This window comes from Bacillus rossius, chromosome 1, assembly GCF_032445375.1.
Source record: "Bacillus rossius redtenbacheri isolate Brsri chromosome 1, Brsri_v3, whole genome shotgun sequence".
Classification (NCBI taxonomy): domain Eukaryota; kingdom Metazoa; phylum Arthropoda; class Insecta; order Phasmatodea; family Bacillidae; genus Bacillus; species Bacillus rossius.
This window is the reverse complement of record NC_086330.1, coordinates 113998900-114015036: the sequence shown is the minus strand read 5'-3', so window position 1 is coordinate 114015036 and position 16137 is coordinate 113998900. Positions and strand designations below refer to the sequence as shown.

The 16137-nt window shown below is 41.1% G+C and overlaps 2 protein-coding genes across 8 annotated transcripts in view; one reads left to right on the top strand and one right to left on the bottom strand.

Moving 5' to 3' along the window:
* LOC134542448 (ecdysone-induced protein 74EF-like) overlaps nt 1-16137 on the bottom strand; it is a 507486-nt gene that overhangs the window by 186626 nt on the left and 304723 nt on the right. The gene's annotated exons all lie outside the window — the stretch shown is intronic.
* The window catches only part of LOC134542433 (U7 snRNA-associated Sm-like protein LSm11), a 195055-nt gene that overhangs the window by 61731 nt on the left and 117187 nt on the right, over nt 1-16137 (top strand). The window lies entirely within an intron of this gene.

Genomic DNA, 16137 nt, shown 5'->3' with positions numbered 1-16137 from the left:
GGAACATCAAAGCCATAAACGGCATCCAGCAAACTTCTTGAACACCCACCATACAGTCCAGACTTGTCCCCACGCGACTGCCATATGTTTGGAGCACTGAAGGAGGCATCAGAAGGGGAAAAATATGAAAACGACGCTGCAGTCGAACAGTACGTGCGCAATTGGCTACTGGAGCAACCATCTTTTTTTTTCTTTTCATAAAGGAATCAAAAGGCTTCCTATCTGATGTTGAAAATGTAGGTATTTCTGTTTAAGGAAACTATGTAGGAAATTGAGGCATTTCATTTCTATTTTCGTAAATCACCAATAAATCTGTACTACAAATTTTTTTATAGTTGAATGATTATAGTATAATAATTATGTATTTTACAAAAAAAATAGAATAGTAGGATAATGATGGCAATTTGAAGTTATATTATCTAATAATTTGGTGCGGTTTTGAAAAGAATTAGCCTACATCTCGAAAAAGTACTATATTTTTTGACGTGACAACGTCTAATAAATCGATGAACGCCGGCTGCACGCACGAAAAAGTGTCCCACTACGGATGTCCCACTACGGATGTGTCCTATTTGCTCATTGTACGCATGCGTGGCATCTCTCTTCATGCTCATTGTAGGGCCTACGCATGCGTGGCATCTCTCTTCCACTCAATTGGAACGACCATCGATTTGACTTTTCAATCATATTTTCGTCGTTTGAATTATTAATATTATGTAATTTAACGATTGTCCACCGACTTTCAGCACAATCGGTACAGTTATTTAAAATTAATGTTGAATATTCAAATACGTTTTGAACCAACAATGGTGTTTTACATTTACACATAATAATGCAAATTACAACCGGGATCTTTTGCACAATGTTTTAAAAACATATTGTAACACATTATAAATAAGTTTGGTGTATTTGGGATGCGTATTTGTTATAAAATCGAGTTATAAAAACGAAATAATATTATTCCCCTACCGTGAACTATTAATTATCGAATTTGGCCTCGTGGGTGAGCGATCAGTGGCGCTATCTTCTAATTGTAAGGTTGTCGGTTCGAATCCCGGCAGGTGCGAAATTTATTTTGTACTTGTAAAAATAAATACGACGCACGTAACATTTCAAAAGTAATAAATATATTTGAATAATGAATGCAAGTAAAAGTAAATTTATTAATTAAATTGTACATTTCATTTCACTCCTTTGTATCCATACAAAATAGTGATAATTCAATAAAAATGATTCAATTTTATTCATAAAAGTATGCAGAGGTAGATTTTATCATACAAAAGATATAAAAATTAAAAAAAAATTCTTCCTCAAAGAATATAATATTTTTAATGCCTAAATGGTTTGGTTGCAAAAACCTATTACGGCTCAGTCTAAGGCCGAATATGATATTTCCTTTTCTTCTGGATCAATCATTTCATCAATGTTTTGTTATGACGTTGTCACGTTAAACTATTGTCCGTAAACCGACTTTACAGACAACCAATTTTTTTAAATTCATAACCGTCATTAATAGGCATGATAAATGTTCTCGTCTTGACGCTGAGTTCAGGTACGTGCTGCGCGTGCGCGACACCCGCTCCCGTCCCCGCAGCGGCACAGCGGCGATGTAACGTCCTCGCCGCGGGATTGATCGCCGACGGCTGGCGCGACGGACGCATTAATAAAGCACGGCGCAGCACCGCAGCACCGCAGCACCGCGGCGCACGGCTCAGGCCGCGCGGGCGGCCAGCAGGCCCGAGTCGCTGGACTTGCGCTCCGGAGGACTCGGCTCCGACCATCACTAGCTCCAGGTTGCGCACAGGGGGGGGGGGGATATCCCCCCCCTCCCCGGAGGAGCTGGGATGAAGTCCGGAAAATATCTTAGGCGATGCGAGGCGAGGTGTTACAACGCCTGCAACTACAACTGTGTGAGAAACAGCGTCGCCTAAGCTCGATAGTGATGTAAGTTCTTGAATACACTCGTTCAAGTTTTTGTACTTTTTTTTTAATTTTCTCAAAATCGCCTTCCCAAACGTAAAAAAAAAATTTCTATATCCGCCACTGCACGTGATATACCCAAAACCACTTCAGGCTAATGCTAGGATGGGTCCTTAAACATGTATGCTGTGGGTAGGATACATTCCTTCTGCCGGCATATGAATCACAGCAATGCTGTGCGGAAGCAAACAAGTCCTAAATGGCCCGACCAAAAAAAAGGCGGGGGGGGGGGGGGGCAATGTTTTCCCTTGCCCATGGTAGCCAATCACAAGGAAGTAAACCCCATACCTCACTGCAGTCTAATGAAAGTTCAGATATTTCGCGAAAAAATACCTGCCACAACGTATTATTATTATTTGGCCAAAGTCTAGATTAGAGATTGATGGGCATTTGTTCCTAGATACCAAGATTATTTGACATGCCTTAAAGGACTACACTGTAAATTTTTGTTTTGTGAATTGAATCGAAATATTCATGTAAAATTACAAACAATTGTGTATTTGTACATTTACATGAAAACAACTGTATCATTACAAAATAGTGTTTGCAGTAATACTGGGTTCGGATTTTTATCCTGGCATTTATGGTTTGTGTTGTCCCAGTACCTACCTCCAATAGTCAAAGTTATTTGTAAACCTTTTCCTGGATAGCTTTCCAGTATTAACTGCGCACATTAATAAGAATAATAAAACAAAATAAAGTCAAATTATTGAATATTACGCTTGAATGAAACATTATTAAAAATATAAAATTATGCGCCAATTTTCGTAATAAAGTCCCAGTATTATCTCGAAAAACGCATTTCATAATGCAGAAATAACCATATCCATGTGTTGTGCAAAGTTACGATATATTTCTTGTAGTAATGCAAACTATTTCTTGACAACTGGTTTCCAAAGAAATCTTTTGTAAACGTACAGAAAATTTTTCATTAAAAAACAACTACGAAAAGTACTGACCGAATCATGCACCTCCCGGAGAGAAGGTGAAATGTGGCAGCAGACAATGAACTTTTGAAATTGACTTGTTTACGCACACGTTTATGGATTCTAACCTGGAACCAAAAAAAAAAAACAAAGTGAATTTTGCAGGTTTGTATGTGTATGCAGTGGTCGGCTCCCTTCCCGATACGCCTGGGTCCTGTTTCACAAAGTAACTTGTAAGTAACAATTATTGTAAGAAATAAGCACCTGTGATCACAAGTTGTCACGAATAAGTGTTTCACATATCTTTGAGAAAACAAGTTATTTGTCAGTAAAAATTATAAAAAAAAAAACTTGTCCGTTACAAGTGTCCGCAACAAGAGTTAATAACAAGTGTCAATTCCAAGTAGAAGTGGTTTGTAGGATACATAACCTAACAATATTAATTATACATATATACGGTGAAAAACATCAAAAACTCTTGCAATTTGTAAAAAAAGGTTATGATTCTCGCAGAAATGAGCTGTCATGGGGCCAAACGTTTTTGATCATTTTCAATTAATTTAACCAAAAAAAATTGTTGGAAATAAATTCATGACAAATGTGCCACTGTAGGTTAGGTGGCATTAGTCAAAGACTGGATTTCGTAATGTTTTGTGGTAAAATATGAAAATAAAAATGGTTAGTTTTATGTGCACAAACATAACACAGGGAATTTTCGTTTCTCAAGGCGCGCGCTCAACACACTGACATATAGGCCGTAGGCGTCGCGGCTTCTAACACAGCTGTCTCTGTGTGTGTCGAACTGTTCTGTTAAACACTATTATTAGGTACTAATTTCGTAGCGATGTGCACTGATTTTGCAGTGGTCAATTGGGATCAAGCAGCATATTATATTTAAACCTGAAACGTGTCGGTCAACGTAGATCACATCAAACATTGTGTTGACAACAAAAAACAATTTGAATTGAAGTTTTTGCTAAGAACACACAATTACTTTGTTGTCGCCAGTGTTTTTTTTTTGTTGTTGCGAAATCTACGTAAAACGGAAGGGATAAGAGTATTTGAGGAAAAAAAAATTATACAAAAGAAATGTGCATAAATGCGTTGCAAACAACACAACAGCAGAAACGCGAAACGAAGTGGAGCCAGTTCTGTGTAAAAAGTATCTGTCACCTTGGTCGGCAGCTCGAATCAAGGACCTTCAGTAGTCAGCCCGCAGTTCTTTCCGCGAGGCCTTGAGCGAGCCAGGTTTCCACGGCTCCCCGCAGACAGCAGGCTGTTCTTTCTGGCGAAAGTGACTCGCGACACAGAGAACAAAAAGGTTTGTTTGAATCAAACAAATATTTGTTTATATATGACGAAACAAATATTTACTTGCTGTAACCAAATATTTTGTTGGCCTAGCCAAATTTGGTGAGTAACAAAATATATTTGTTACATCAAAAAAAAAAAACAGACAGTTGAGGTGACAAAATCAGGTTGTTGCGTCAACAAAATCTTTCCTGCTACATAAGTTGTCTGAATCAACAAAATATATTTATTTGGCCATACACAAACAAATGTTTTGTTGAGGAAGAAAACGTTTCCCTCAATGTATAAATAAATTCATGCAAAATTTCCATTATTTGGTGCCAGTCTAGACTGAAAATGTTGGTACACTGAACTATCCTCGTCATTGGAGCACAGTTTACTTGACACGCCTTAAGGACAAGAAGTCAATGTCGAAAACACCTAAAAATCTTCTTACTGGATCATGCGCAACGAGGAGAGAAAATTAAATGTGACAGCAGTCAATGCACACCTGTGATTGACTTGATTACGAAAAATGTTTTGGATTCTAACCTGTAACTATTAAATAACGAAAATTTTACAGGTCTATCGTGATGGATATGAGGTATATATATTTTCGCGAGAAAATTTCGAAACTAGCTAAGAGTTAAAACAATGTAGCATCGCCTGTGTTTCGTGATTGGTTAAGTTTCTTTCAGGTACAATTTTTAATGCACGAATCACAGCCACTCACTGTGGAAGCAACTAAAACACTGTAGCTTTTTGTAAGAGTCATCAAGGCAAATTGTGAGGGTGCAGCAGTACGATGACCACATTCTAATTGGTCCCGTCAAGAGCGGGACGACACCTCTCACCGACCTCAGTCAATGGCAATAACTACAGGAAAAAAGCTACAGTATTTGGTGAAATACCTTGACACGAAATGTATTCGCGAAATACAGGTGTCCCTAATTATAGGTGCCAAGTTATTTCGCGGCTTCATTCCACTCCAGACTAGACTCAACTGACCCATACATGACCTCGCCTTTTTACAGTGCGCTCTGGTCGGTGACGAGGTACCATCTTTATTTTTTTAAATTAGATCGGATTTATACTTTACCAACCTTATTTGTAATATCACTCCATTCATTTTATTTTATTTCTATTAATTATTTGCATGCAAAATTAAAGTTAGTTTTTTTTAATTACACCAAGTAAGTATAACTTCTTACGCTTGTAAAAAGTTTATTTTGTTGTTGTATATGAAAGGCAATGCGGGGTGGGGGGGGAGAGGCTGCTTGCGGCACACCGCAGGAGCGCGCCGATGCACTGGCCTTGGCGGGCTTGCAGGCCGCGCGCGGGGCGACCTTGCCTGCTGCCAGCCCCTCCCTCCCCCCCCTGGAGGGGAGGGCTGGCGGCCCGGCCGTGTCAGCTGGCGCTGGAGCGGCGCCAGGGGCCGCGGTGGTCCAGAGGTCGGAGCACTCGCCTCCTCGCGATTCCCGGTCCGTGTTCTCTGCGTTCTTCCGCTCGGACTCCCACTAACTATGTCAACGCACCATTCTCATCTCATCGTCCCTCGAGGTCTCCAATGGTCCCGATGTCGACGAGACGTAAAACCCCTGCACATGCATCCATTCTTTCATTTGTTTCCTGTCGCACTCTGCGAACGCGCAAAAGCGTACCGCGGGCGTGGCAATCCTCATTTCCACTTCGCACGTGTTTGTTGGGCTACTATTTTATTTTTAATGACTAGATACAGTGATTTTCTTTTCGCGAAACAATTTGATTGCTAACTAGAATGCAATACTGTGTGTCTGGACCAGCAATTTCTGCTTTGTGATTGGTAGCCGTCTGCAAGAGAAGTCATTCTTTGCCTTATTTGGACAGAACATTTAGAAATAGTTTGCTTCCTCACTGAATTGTTGCGATTTGTGAGCCTTTAGTGAGCGTGTCCTCAAAAAAAAAAACTCAACCAATCACGATACACAGACGATACTACCTTGTTTTAATGCACAAACTATCAGAAAATCTTTTCCCCTAAAATCACTTCCACATGAACACAGTGCAAGAGTATGAAGATCTGCTTTAAAGCTTGTAACCAAATAAATCCACGAGATTTCAGTACCTCTAATAATTACGTCTGTCGTAAATTCGTTGTCCTATATTTAGCATCTAACGAAACTCACAAGCCAACGAAATACAAAATTACTATAGCGCCATGATGATTTTAACCTCAATAATTAAAATTATTGGTTTATTTTGAACATATAAACAAATTATTGCTAAGGCCAAGTATTTTTCGCGAAAAGGTTTTCAGACCAGCTGTATGTTAAAACTTTGTAGCATTGTCTTGTGTTTCGTGGTTGGGTGGGTTCATTGCAAGTACATGTCTACTGTCAGCGCACCAATCACACCCATCCAGTGCGGAAGCAAACGCGCTCTGAATGGCCCGACCGAACAGGGCAGTGGCTTCTCTTGCAGACGGCCGCCAGTTACAAGGGAACAATCGCTACTACTGGCATGCCTTACTGCAGTCTACTGAGCGATGATATTACATGTCCATACTCAGTGGTCGATTGTAAGGGCGTATCCTTTGACGGTAACCACTTCTTCTCCTTGTTTATAACCTGCTCAGGTTCGTCAGGAGTACTGCGGGTCAATATCAACGTGAGGCAGATATATATGTGCTTCAAGTCTACTGTGCTGCCCAATGAATCGTCGCGATAACCGTGGCTCTAGCATCATCTGACAGCGAACAAGACGGTGCAAAGGGGTTCCGAACCACTCAAATCTCCACGTCGGCACGCATAAGTAGTCAAGTGGGCGGCTGGCCTCGAGCCATCAGTGGTTTGGCCTCTGCCGTCGCGTGGACGTGACGTCATAGCTGCGGCAGCCGAGGACACGGGCGAGAGTCGGGTTATTACGAGCAGCGCTGCGATCATGTCGCGGTTCCTGCCTGCTCATAACCCAGCCATCCTGGTGAGCTGATGGGCCGATATTCCCTCCAGGCTAGACTCCACTTGCCTTTACATAATCAAGCCTTTTTCTCAAATGCGTATTGGTAGAGACCTGTAAAATTCGCGATTTCAAATACCTAAAGGATAGACTCCATGATCCTCTATGCACTCGTGCAAATTACATATGCTGATTGGTTACCGACTCGTAACACCTGTTGACTGAAATGATCGTGATTAGCTAATTCTTCTGTTAAAGTTTTTTCATTGGCCCAGAGTCCTTCAGATAAACTGTGGCCCAATCACTGAAGCAAAATAATGTCAAAAGTATTTGGACTCTGTCCTATCGCGAAATGAATCCGCGAATTTTACAGGTCTCTACTTATTGGTAGGGGCAGGCATTTTTCGCGAAAAGATCTGAATGCGTATTGGACTGCAACAAGGTGTACGCGTACCTGTGGTTTCTTCCTTGTGATTGGCGGCCGTCTGCGAGAGAAGTCGTTGCCTTATTTGACCGAGCCACTAAGGACGCGTTTGCTCCCGCACTGAATCACTGTGATTGGTGTTGTAACAATCGATATGTACCTGGAAGAAACTCACCCAATAACGAAACACAGACGATGCTACAGTGTTTTGACTTTCATCTAGTCTCGAAATCTTTTCGCGAAATCTGCATGCCCCTACTTATTGGTCTATTACAAGGTCACATCCTTTGGCAGGATAAACGTTATTGGGTGATCACTTCTCCTAATTTATAACCGGGTCGGGTCGTCAAGGACTCATCAGTAAACTGTAGTCCAATCATCAACGCGAAGAAGATGTGTGCATGCTTCAAGTCTACTTTGCTACCCAATTAATACGTGGAATATTTGTGGCTCTAGTGATTGGCGTAGACTTGCTCAATTCATGTTATCATGTGGCAACAGGGTAGAATACACATTATTATTATTATTATTATTATTGTACGTAACCAGGAAGTGTTGTTAGATGATTGCCTGACTGCCTCATTTCACCCTCTGTCCTGGTTCCTAATAGTCTTTTTTTTGTTTCTAGTTCTTCATGAAGTGTAAAGGAGCACACGGCACACGGAGTAACAGGCGATTTGCCTAAAGGCGGTTTGCCTAAACATGAATTCGTTACGGCGATTTGCCTAAAGTCATTTGCCTAAAGTCGTTTAGCCTAACGACGATTTTCCTAACGGCGTTTTGCCTAACGGCGTTTTGTCTAACGGCGTATTGCCTAACGGCGTTTTGCTTAACTCCTTTTGGTCAACGGCGTTTTGCCTATCGGCGATTTTCCTAACGGCGTTTTGCCTATAGGCGATTTTCCTAACGGCGTTTTGCCTAACGGCTTTTTTCTGAACGGCGTTTTGCCTAAAATTAGGCAAAACGCCTTTAGCCAAAACGACATATGCCCGGCACACGAGCCAGTGACAGAGGCTTTGAAATATGTAATGGCCTGCAGTATGTTTCTGTTAACAGATAATAAGTAGAGACTTGAAAAATTTGCGGTTTCAATTACCTCTGGGATAGACTCCGCAATTCCCTTCATACTCGGGCAAATACCATGTGCTCATTGGCTACTGACTTGTGAGACCTGCCAACTGGGATGCTTCCGGTTCGATACTTCTTTGGTTGAAGGTTTTTCATTAGCTCAAGAGTCCTTCAGATAAACTGTGAGCCAACCACAGAAACAATATGAAGGTACATGTGTTTGGATTCTAACATAACACGAAAAGAACCCGCGAATTTTTCCGGTCTGTAATAACAACACGAATTTTGCAGGTATCTACACATGAATCAATGAAGGATTAAAAATCCATCATAATGTTGTATAATGTCGGTCAATCTATGTTTATCTCTGTGGATTTGTTCATAATATTTCTTTTCAGAGTTACCAACCCTCTAACTACAACAAACGTTCAAATAATCAATTAAAAATGTTTAAAATTTGTTTGCTAACAAATTGTAATCGATATAGCCACAATTATTTCGCGGATTCGTTTCACTCCAGGCTAAACTCAGGTCGCCTTTACATAATCAAGCCCTTTTTGTCAATAACAAGGTCACATCCTTTTGGCGGGTTACGAAGAGTGGGTCCACAATTCTCCTCATCTATAACTGGCCCAGGGTCCGTCAAAGGCTTAGATGTAGTCCAATAATCAACGTGGATCAGATGCATACGTTCTTCATGTCTACTTTGCTGCCCAATGAATCCGTGGAATAGTGTGGCTTTATATATATTTTTATGGGCGTATCCACAAAGTTTCTTCTCAGGGATGCTAACCTTCAGCATTGCAGCTAACAATAAAAAGATCACATGGCTGGCTTCAGCTTGGCCTTCTGAACGGTTGTTAGAGACCCAAATAATTTGCGAATTCGTTTGGCGTCAAGCTAAAATCTAAAGTCTTATATTTGCTCTAACACCATTTGTTTTTTCCAGTGGATGATTTCTTAGCTAGAGCATTTTTTTCTCGTTAGTTGGAACTAAGCCTGATTCCCTTACTTTGCTCCTAGCTACGCATAGTTGGCTCACGGTCATAGAGGGTCGTATCTAAGTAACGCGGTCCAAACATGAACACAATGAAAGAGTATGAAGGTTTGCATTCTAAATTTCGACGAGATGAGTCCGCTAAATTTCCGTACCTCCACCCATGAGTCAATGATGCAATTCAAACGTCATATTATGGTTTGCATTAGAGCCTGTCTCCAAATAATAGTGTGGACTTTGCAGAGGTCTCTCTACTTTTATGTCATTGGGTATGTCCACGGCGTTCTACTCAGAGTTACCAACCCCCGCGTTACAACAAACATACGAATTATAACTTGGAAAAGTTTCACTTTGACTTCTGACTAAAGACAGTGATTTTTCGCGCAACTATCTGATTGCTAACTAGGATGCAATACGATATAAGTACATGTCTGAACCAGCAATTTCTGCCAGTAAGAGAAGTCACTGCCTTATTTGATAAGACCATTTAAAAACCGTTTGCTTCATAACGGAAATGCCTTTAGTGGGTGTGTAACTTGAAGAATTCTCAACCAATCACGAAACAAAGACAATACTGAAGTGTTTTAACGCAAAACTGGTCTGGAAATCTTCTCGAAAAAAAAAAAATCACTTGCGATTAGACTGCTATTGATAAAGCTACAATTGTTTCATTGGTTCGTTTCACACCAGGCTAGACTCAAATTTCCTAATTAAAATCAAGACATTTTAGAATGGTTAGTAATTGGTCGATTTCAAGGCCACTTCTTATGGCGGGTTACAGTTCGCGGGGAAACCGCGAACTCTGTGTGCGCTTCCAAGGGTACTCTGCCACCCAATGAATCCGTTAACTATCGTGGGTGTATTTCGACGTGGAAGGATGAGTCCAGAAGGGCTGTCCCCGGAGCACGGCGGGCCGAGGAGCACGGCGGAGCACCGGCCCTCGGAGGGCGGCCGTGAGTCAGCCGCCGCCGCGCGCCACACCCGCCCCGCCCCGCCCCGCCCCGCCCTCTACAAGGACAACTGCTTCACGCGCCGCGACTGTGGATGTGCAGCGTCCCAGCTCTCGGTGCACGGCCCTCGGTGGGAGTCATCTCCTGAATGGAACTGGAGTCAAGGAACGGAAATGTGTAACAACCACGGTGCTGCCATCCGTGGCAGATGGCGCGAAGACAAATTAAAACTTTATGGTATTAACTGTTTAATTGAATTTAACAAGCTGGGCAGTATTTATTATCATTCCTTGTCGAAAATCAGGCCCATTGCCGGGGTTCAGTATTTTTTTTTTTCAAGTCTTTTTCGCTTTCATCGGAGCAGTTTCACTGTGTAGTTCAAAATACCGTTCTGCTAATCGAATGATTCAATAGTCGTCGTAGTTGCTTCGGCAGCGAATTTAGCGGTGGGTGCTGAAGCTAAGTGTTTCGCGCGAGAAATGTAGTTGCAAACACAATTTGCCTAAATTTATCACGCTCGGCATTGTTTTAAAGAATTCTACGTTATATTGCGTGTGCTATTTTCGTATTATAAATGTATTTGCAACATGAGAACTAATGACATCTTTTCAGCAAAAAAGAAAGAAATGTGGAGGAAGAAGAAAAAAAATTATATATAATTTATGTATTTAAAAAAATACTTCGACTTCAAGGGGTTTATATTGTCACATCATTTTAAACATGTGTCACTTCCTGTATAGTATGTTGTTCCAGATCTTCAAAAAGCTCAAAATGCATCACCAAAAATAACATTCCGCCTTCACTGAAAAGTCGCAATATGTTTCATAATTTTGCGGAGAGGGGGGAGGGGATAGGACGACTATATATCCCCCTTCCCTCCTTCTTGCGACCACTACTGCCCGCAGCAAATGTTTTCTTGCGACAAATTGATACGTTATACTATTGAAAACATAATTTTTAAACAACGCGTGATGTACTTACAGTGAAAGCACACTACCTTTGTCATCTAAGGGGCCCGTATAGTCACGGATGTGTTTGTGTTGGTGAGGCGGGATTTTAAGTGCGACGCTCGCTGGTGCTTCCAGCGCGGTGTCGCCTCTAAGCGCAAGGCTCTGAACTGGCGCGCAGTCTTCTCATCGTCCATAGGGCAACTGTGAGATTTGAGTGGTGACCATATTATTAGCTATATGGCGGAGAAATTTTCCATTGAGTGCTCTAGGGTCAGGTATTTTTCGCGAATAAATCTGGCCGCTCACTGAACTGCAAAACGTTATGCCCGAACTACAGACTGTTCCCCTGTAATTGGCAGTCGTCTGCAAGAGAAGCCATCGCCCTATTTGGCCAGTCCAGTCAGGAAGTGTTGGCTTCCGCACTGGTTGACTGCTATTCGTGCGCCGACAAGTTATACATGCAACTGAAAGAAAATCAACCAATCACGAAACACAGACGATGTTACATTGTTTTAACACTTAGCTGGTTTCAAAATATTTTCGCGAAAAATACATGGTCATAGCTATCACGAATCTGCACAGGATGTTTCTTACCTAGTCATTATTCTAAAAACAAGTGTTTTAGCCATTTTCACTTTTCTAAAAATACAGTTTAAAAACGAAATACGGAAACAGAACTACTTATCCGTCCTCCGCAAACAGACCCCAGTGGGATATCTGGAGCAGTTTACTAACCGCGTGATTTTATCTGAAGCCCTGCACACTGTGTGTGTGTCCAGGTAAATGGGCACCTTAAAAAGAACAAAATAATAACATTTTTTATAACGAAATAAGCTACCGTGGCTTTAAAGAGAACAAAAATGTGTTAGGTTAAAAGCCAAGATTTTTGTAATCTCGAAGAAATATTTATGACCAAAAAAATTAAATATATGAAATACAAAAATAAGAGATGTGATTACATTTTTGGGTTTAATGTGTTGTTGACAGCTAGGTCACTAGACACGATATCACAAAACAACACAGATCAGAGATGTTGGGGAAGGAATCACCCGTGGCCTGTAACAAGGAACCACCCCAGCATTAGCGTGGAGTGATTTCGGAAATCCGTGGAAAATCTTCTGGAATGCGAGTACAGTACCTTAGCACAGGAACTGCTTACTCGACGACGTTTTAATTCTATCGTTCAGTTATTGGAATCATTCGGTAGCAAAGTGTCTGTATTACGTTTTTGATTGCTCGAATGAATGTATTATGTTCCTCGATTAATTTCACTTCTGGCTAGACTTAACTTACCTATAAATAATCAGGCCTTTTTAGAGTGCCCATTCGTCCATAAAGAGGTCATGTATTTTGGTGGGTTACACGTAAACACTTATTCTTGTTTATAATTGGTTGGCTCAAGCTCGTCCAATCATCAAAACGCGAAGACGCATATATGCTTCAAGTCCACTTTCCTACCCAATGAATCCGCGAGATGATTGTGGCTCTAACCATGGTAGTTCATTACTCTTTTTTTTTGTAAATGGAACAGAGAATTTAATGTAAAATTACAGATATTTGTAAATTGTGTATTTACATAAAAACAAATAACACTACAACATAGTGTTCGTAGAAATATTAGGTTCGAATTATTATTCGGGAATTTATGCTGTGTGTTGTCCCAGTACCTCCATATCCTTGAATGGTTTTCCAGTATTAATTGCTTACATTAATAAGCACAATAAAACAAGATAAGGTCCACTGATTGAATATTAGATTCGAATATTCCATGATTTAAAACTAAACATGCCTCAATAAAACACTAAAGAAAAAATAAACTTATGCACCAATTTTCGTAAGAAATAATCAGTATTAACTCAAAAAACATATTTAATGAAGGCAAAAATTACCATAGTCATGTGTTGTACAAAGTAACACTGTGTAGAGACGATAAGCGGCGATTATGTGACAACGGGGCATTGGGCGGAGGAGAAACTGAAATGCTTCGAGAAAACCAACCGACCCATAGAAACGTCTGTCACGTTCACCTCTCACGGAAACATTCCCGGCGGGAACCGAACCCTCGTTGAAGGGGAATGACCAGACCACTCAACCATCGAGGCCCCTACATCAGGAACGTAACTAGAATTTCCACCCGGGGAAAGGGAAACCAAAACCTTTCCCGACAACAACCTCTTATCTTCACCACATAAATACCACAACTCCAAATAATAATGAAGTTAAATAATAAATTAATATTTATTGGAAGTCATTTCATTTTTAACACAACGCAAGTTGGATAGTTCGTGAAAAATACTAGTTTTTAAACATTTGACGATATACGTGTATGTATCTTCCAATAACAATAATTCAGGTCATCTGCCCTACAACTTTTATTTCTGTGTTCTAACACTACGATAGTAAAAATTACTCTACCAGTTTAGCGCCGTCCCCCCTCCCCAAATGTGGAGTCCGTGGCACTAGACCAGTCTGCCCCCCTCCTACTTTTATAGTTACGTCCTGCCTTCATGATTGGCCCGAATTTCTTTTTTAAATGCCCGTAAGTACCGCGAACTAATAACAAACATGCAGAAATAGTGTAGCCGAAATCATAGGCAACCCAGTCCAAAGGATGGAAAGTCTGCGGTAATGGTAACAGCCAATAATGCTGTGGCTTGCGTAGGTATAGAACGATTGAGTCTAGCCTACAGAGAAAAAATTCACTAAACAATTGTGGTTCTAGGTAACTCGATAAAAAATTACGGCCATATGGCATCGGAGAGATTTTGTGTTACAGAAAATTAAGCCTAACAAATAAATAAACAAACAACAAGGCGAGATAGTTGTCGGTATTGGTTTATTTGAAATCTACGACGCGGATAAAAAAATTTGGTGATTTTTCACTAAACAATCTGATTTTAAATACAATTCCATACGATATGTCTGAACCAGCAATTTATGCCTTGTGATTGGCAGCGGTCTGCACAAGAAGTTATTGCCTTCTGTGGCAAGGCCATTTAGAAAGCGTATGCTTCCTCCCTGAATTTATGTAATTTGTGTGCTTATAGTGGGCGTGTACCTTAAAGAAACTCAACCAATAACGAAATACAGAAGGAACTACCGTGCTTTTACGCACAACTGGTCTGGAAATCTTCTCCCGAACAAATTAATAAGCTTACGTCATATTTTAACTCGTCTCCTTCAAAATACTCTCCTCGTCTAGCGATACGCAATTATTCAAATGTTGATTCCATGATTGGAGATATTTCTGGTTGTGGACAGACAGGAACCTTTCATTCGTACAAACACTTGCGGATCAGAAGCGAGGTCTGGCACAGCGCGTTGTCGTGGTGAAGTAGGAAGCAAATATTTCTGGTCTCCGTTCCGCAAACCAAACTTAATGCATTTTTAGAAATTCACGATAAGAGAAACGGAAATTTCGCGAATTCATTTAATCGCATGTTAGAATGCAAACCTTCACAATCTCGCACTGTGTTCATAATTGGACCGCAGTTATTCGGACACGCCCCTCTATGACCGTGATTCAACGACGCCCAACTAGGAGAGAAGCAAGCGAGTCAGGTAATGCCAATTAACAAGGTTTAAACTGATCTCGCTAAGAAAACAACCAAAGGAAAAAAATTGGTTGAGCACACCTATGACTTTGAATTATAGGTACTTCGAGGTCAAAAAAATCCACGAAATTTCCGGGTCTCTCCCCTTGATGTCCGGCAGACACGGCAAACACGACCTCACTCTTCCGGCCCTGCAAGCCGACTGACAAGTCACAACTTGTTCAAACTCGACATTGACCAGCTCAACGGATCAGGCTATCGGGCTTGTTACTTTAAACAGCAGAAGTTGCTACTAGAAAACTTCATTCACCGTATTTTTTTTATCACACCATGTGCAAATGCAATATACCGAAGAATACACGTGTAATTTGTTTTTGTATACAGAAGAGAAAAAAAAACATGTTTAATACGGATAACTGACCAGGAATGTTATGCCATGAACCTGCATTGCTAAACCGTATGAGTTTTTTTCTTCACACCCTTGACAGCCGCAACAAAGTCGTTCCAGGGATCGATAACAAAACTACTAATGCAGCGGCGGCGGCTGGCTTCTTCGGAATCCTGTTAAGCACGTGTCGGAGACGGCGGCGCGCCCAGCCGGGTTGTGCCGGACCCGCGCCTCTTGCGCTGACGGCCTGCTCCCTCATCTCTCACCCACACCTCCAGCCTTCCTTCTAAGGCCGTGCTTGTTTCTCCTACCGTCACATTGTGGGCTGTTTCCAACATTTTAACTCGACACCTCCCTTGAATTCGTTGTTCTGCCACAAATATTTTCAACAGACGTTCACTTACTGCAATATGTGTGTAAAAAAGGCGCGTAAATGATGATGATCATTACGGATATTTGCGCGCCTTTTTACACCTATGATTAGAGATATGGAAATTTCGCGCATGCATTTAGTCGCAAGCTAGAATGCAAACTTTCACACTCTCGCACCGGGCATGACATTGCGTCAAATTTAAACAGACATATTGAAAAAAAAACTATACAAATGTGCTACCACCATTTCATTACAGGTAGACAGCAGACAATTTTGAGTTACGCACATTGCCTACTTTCTAAA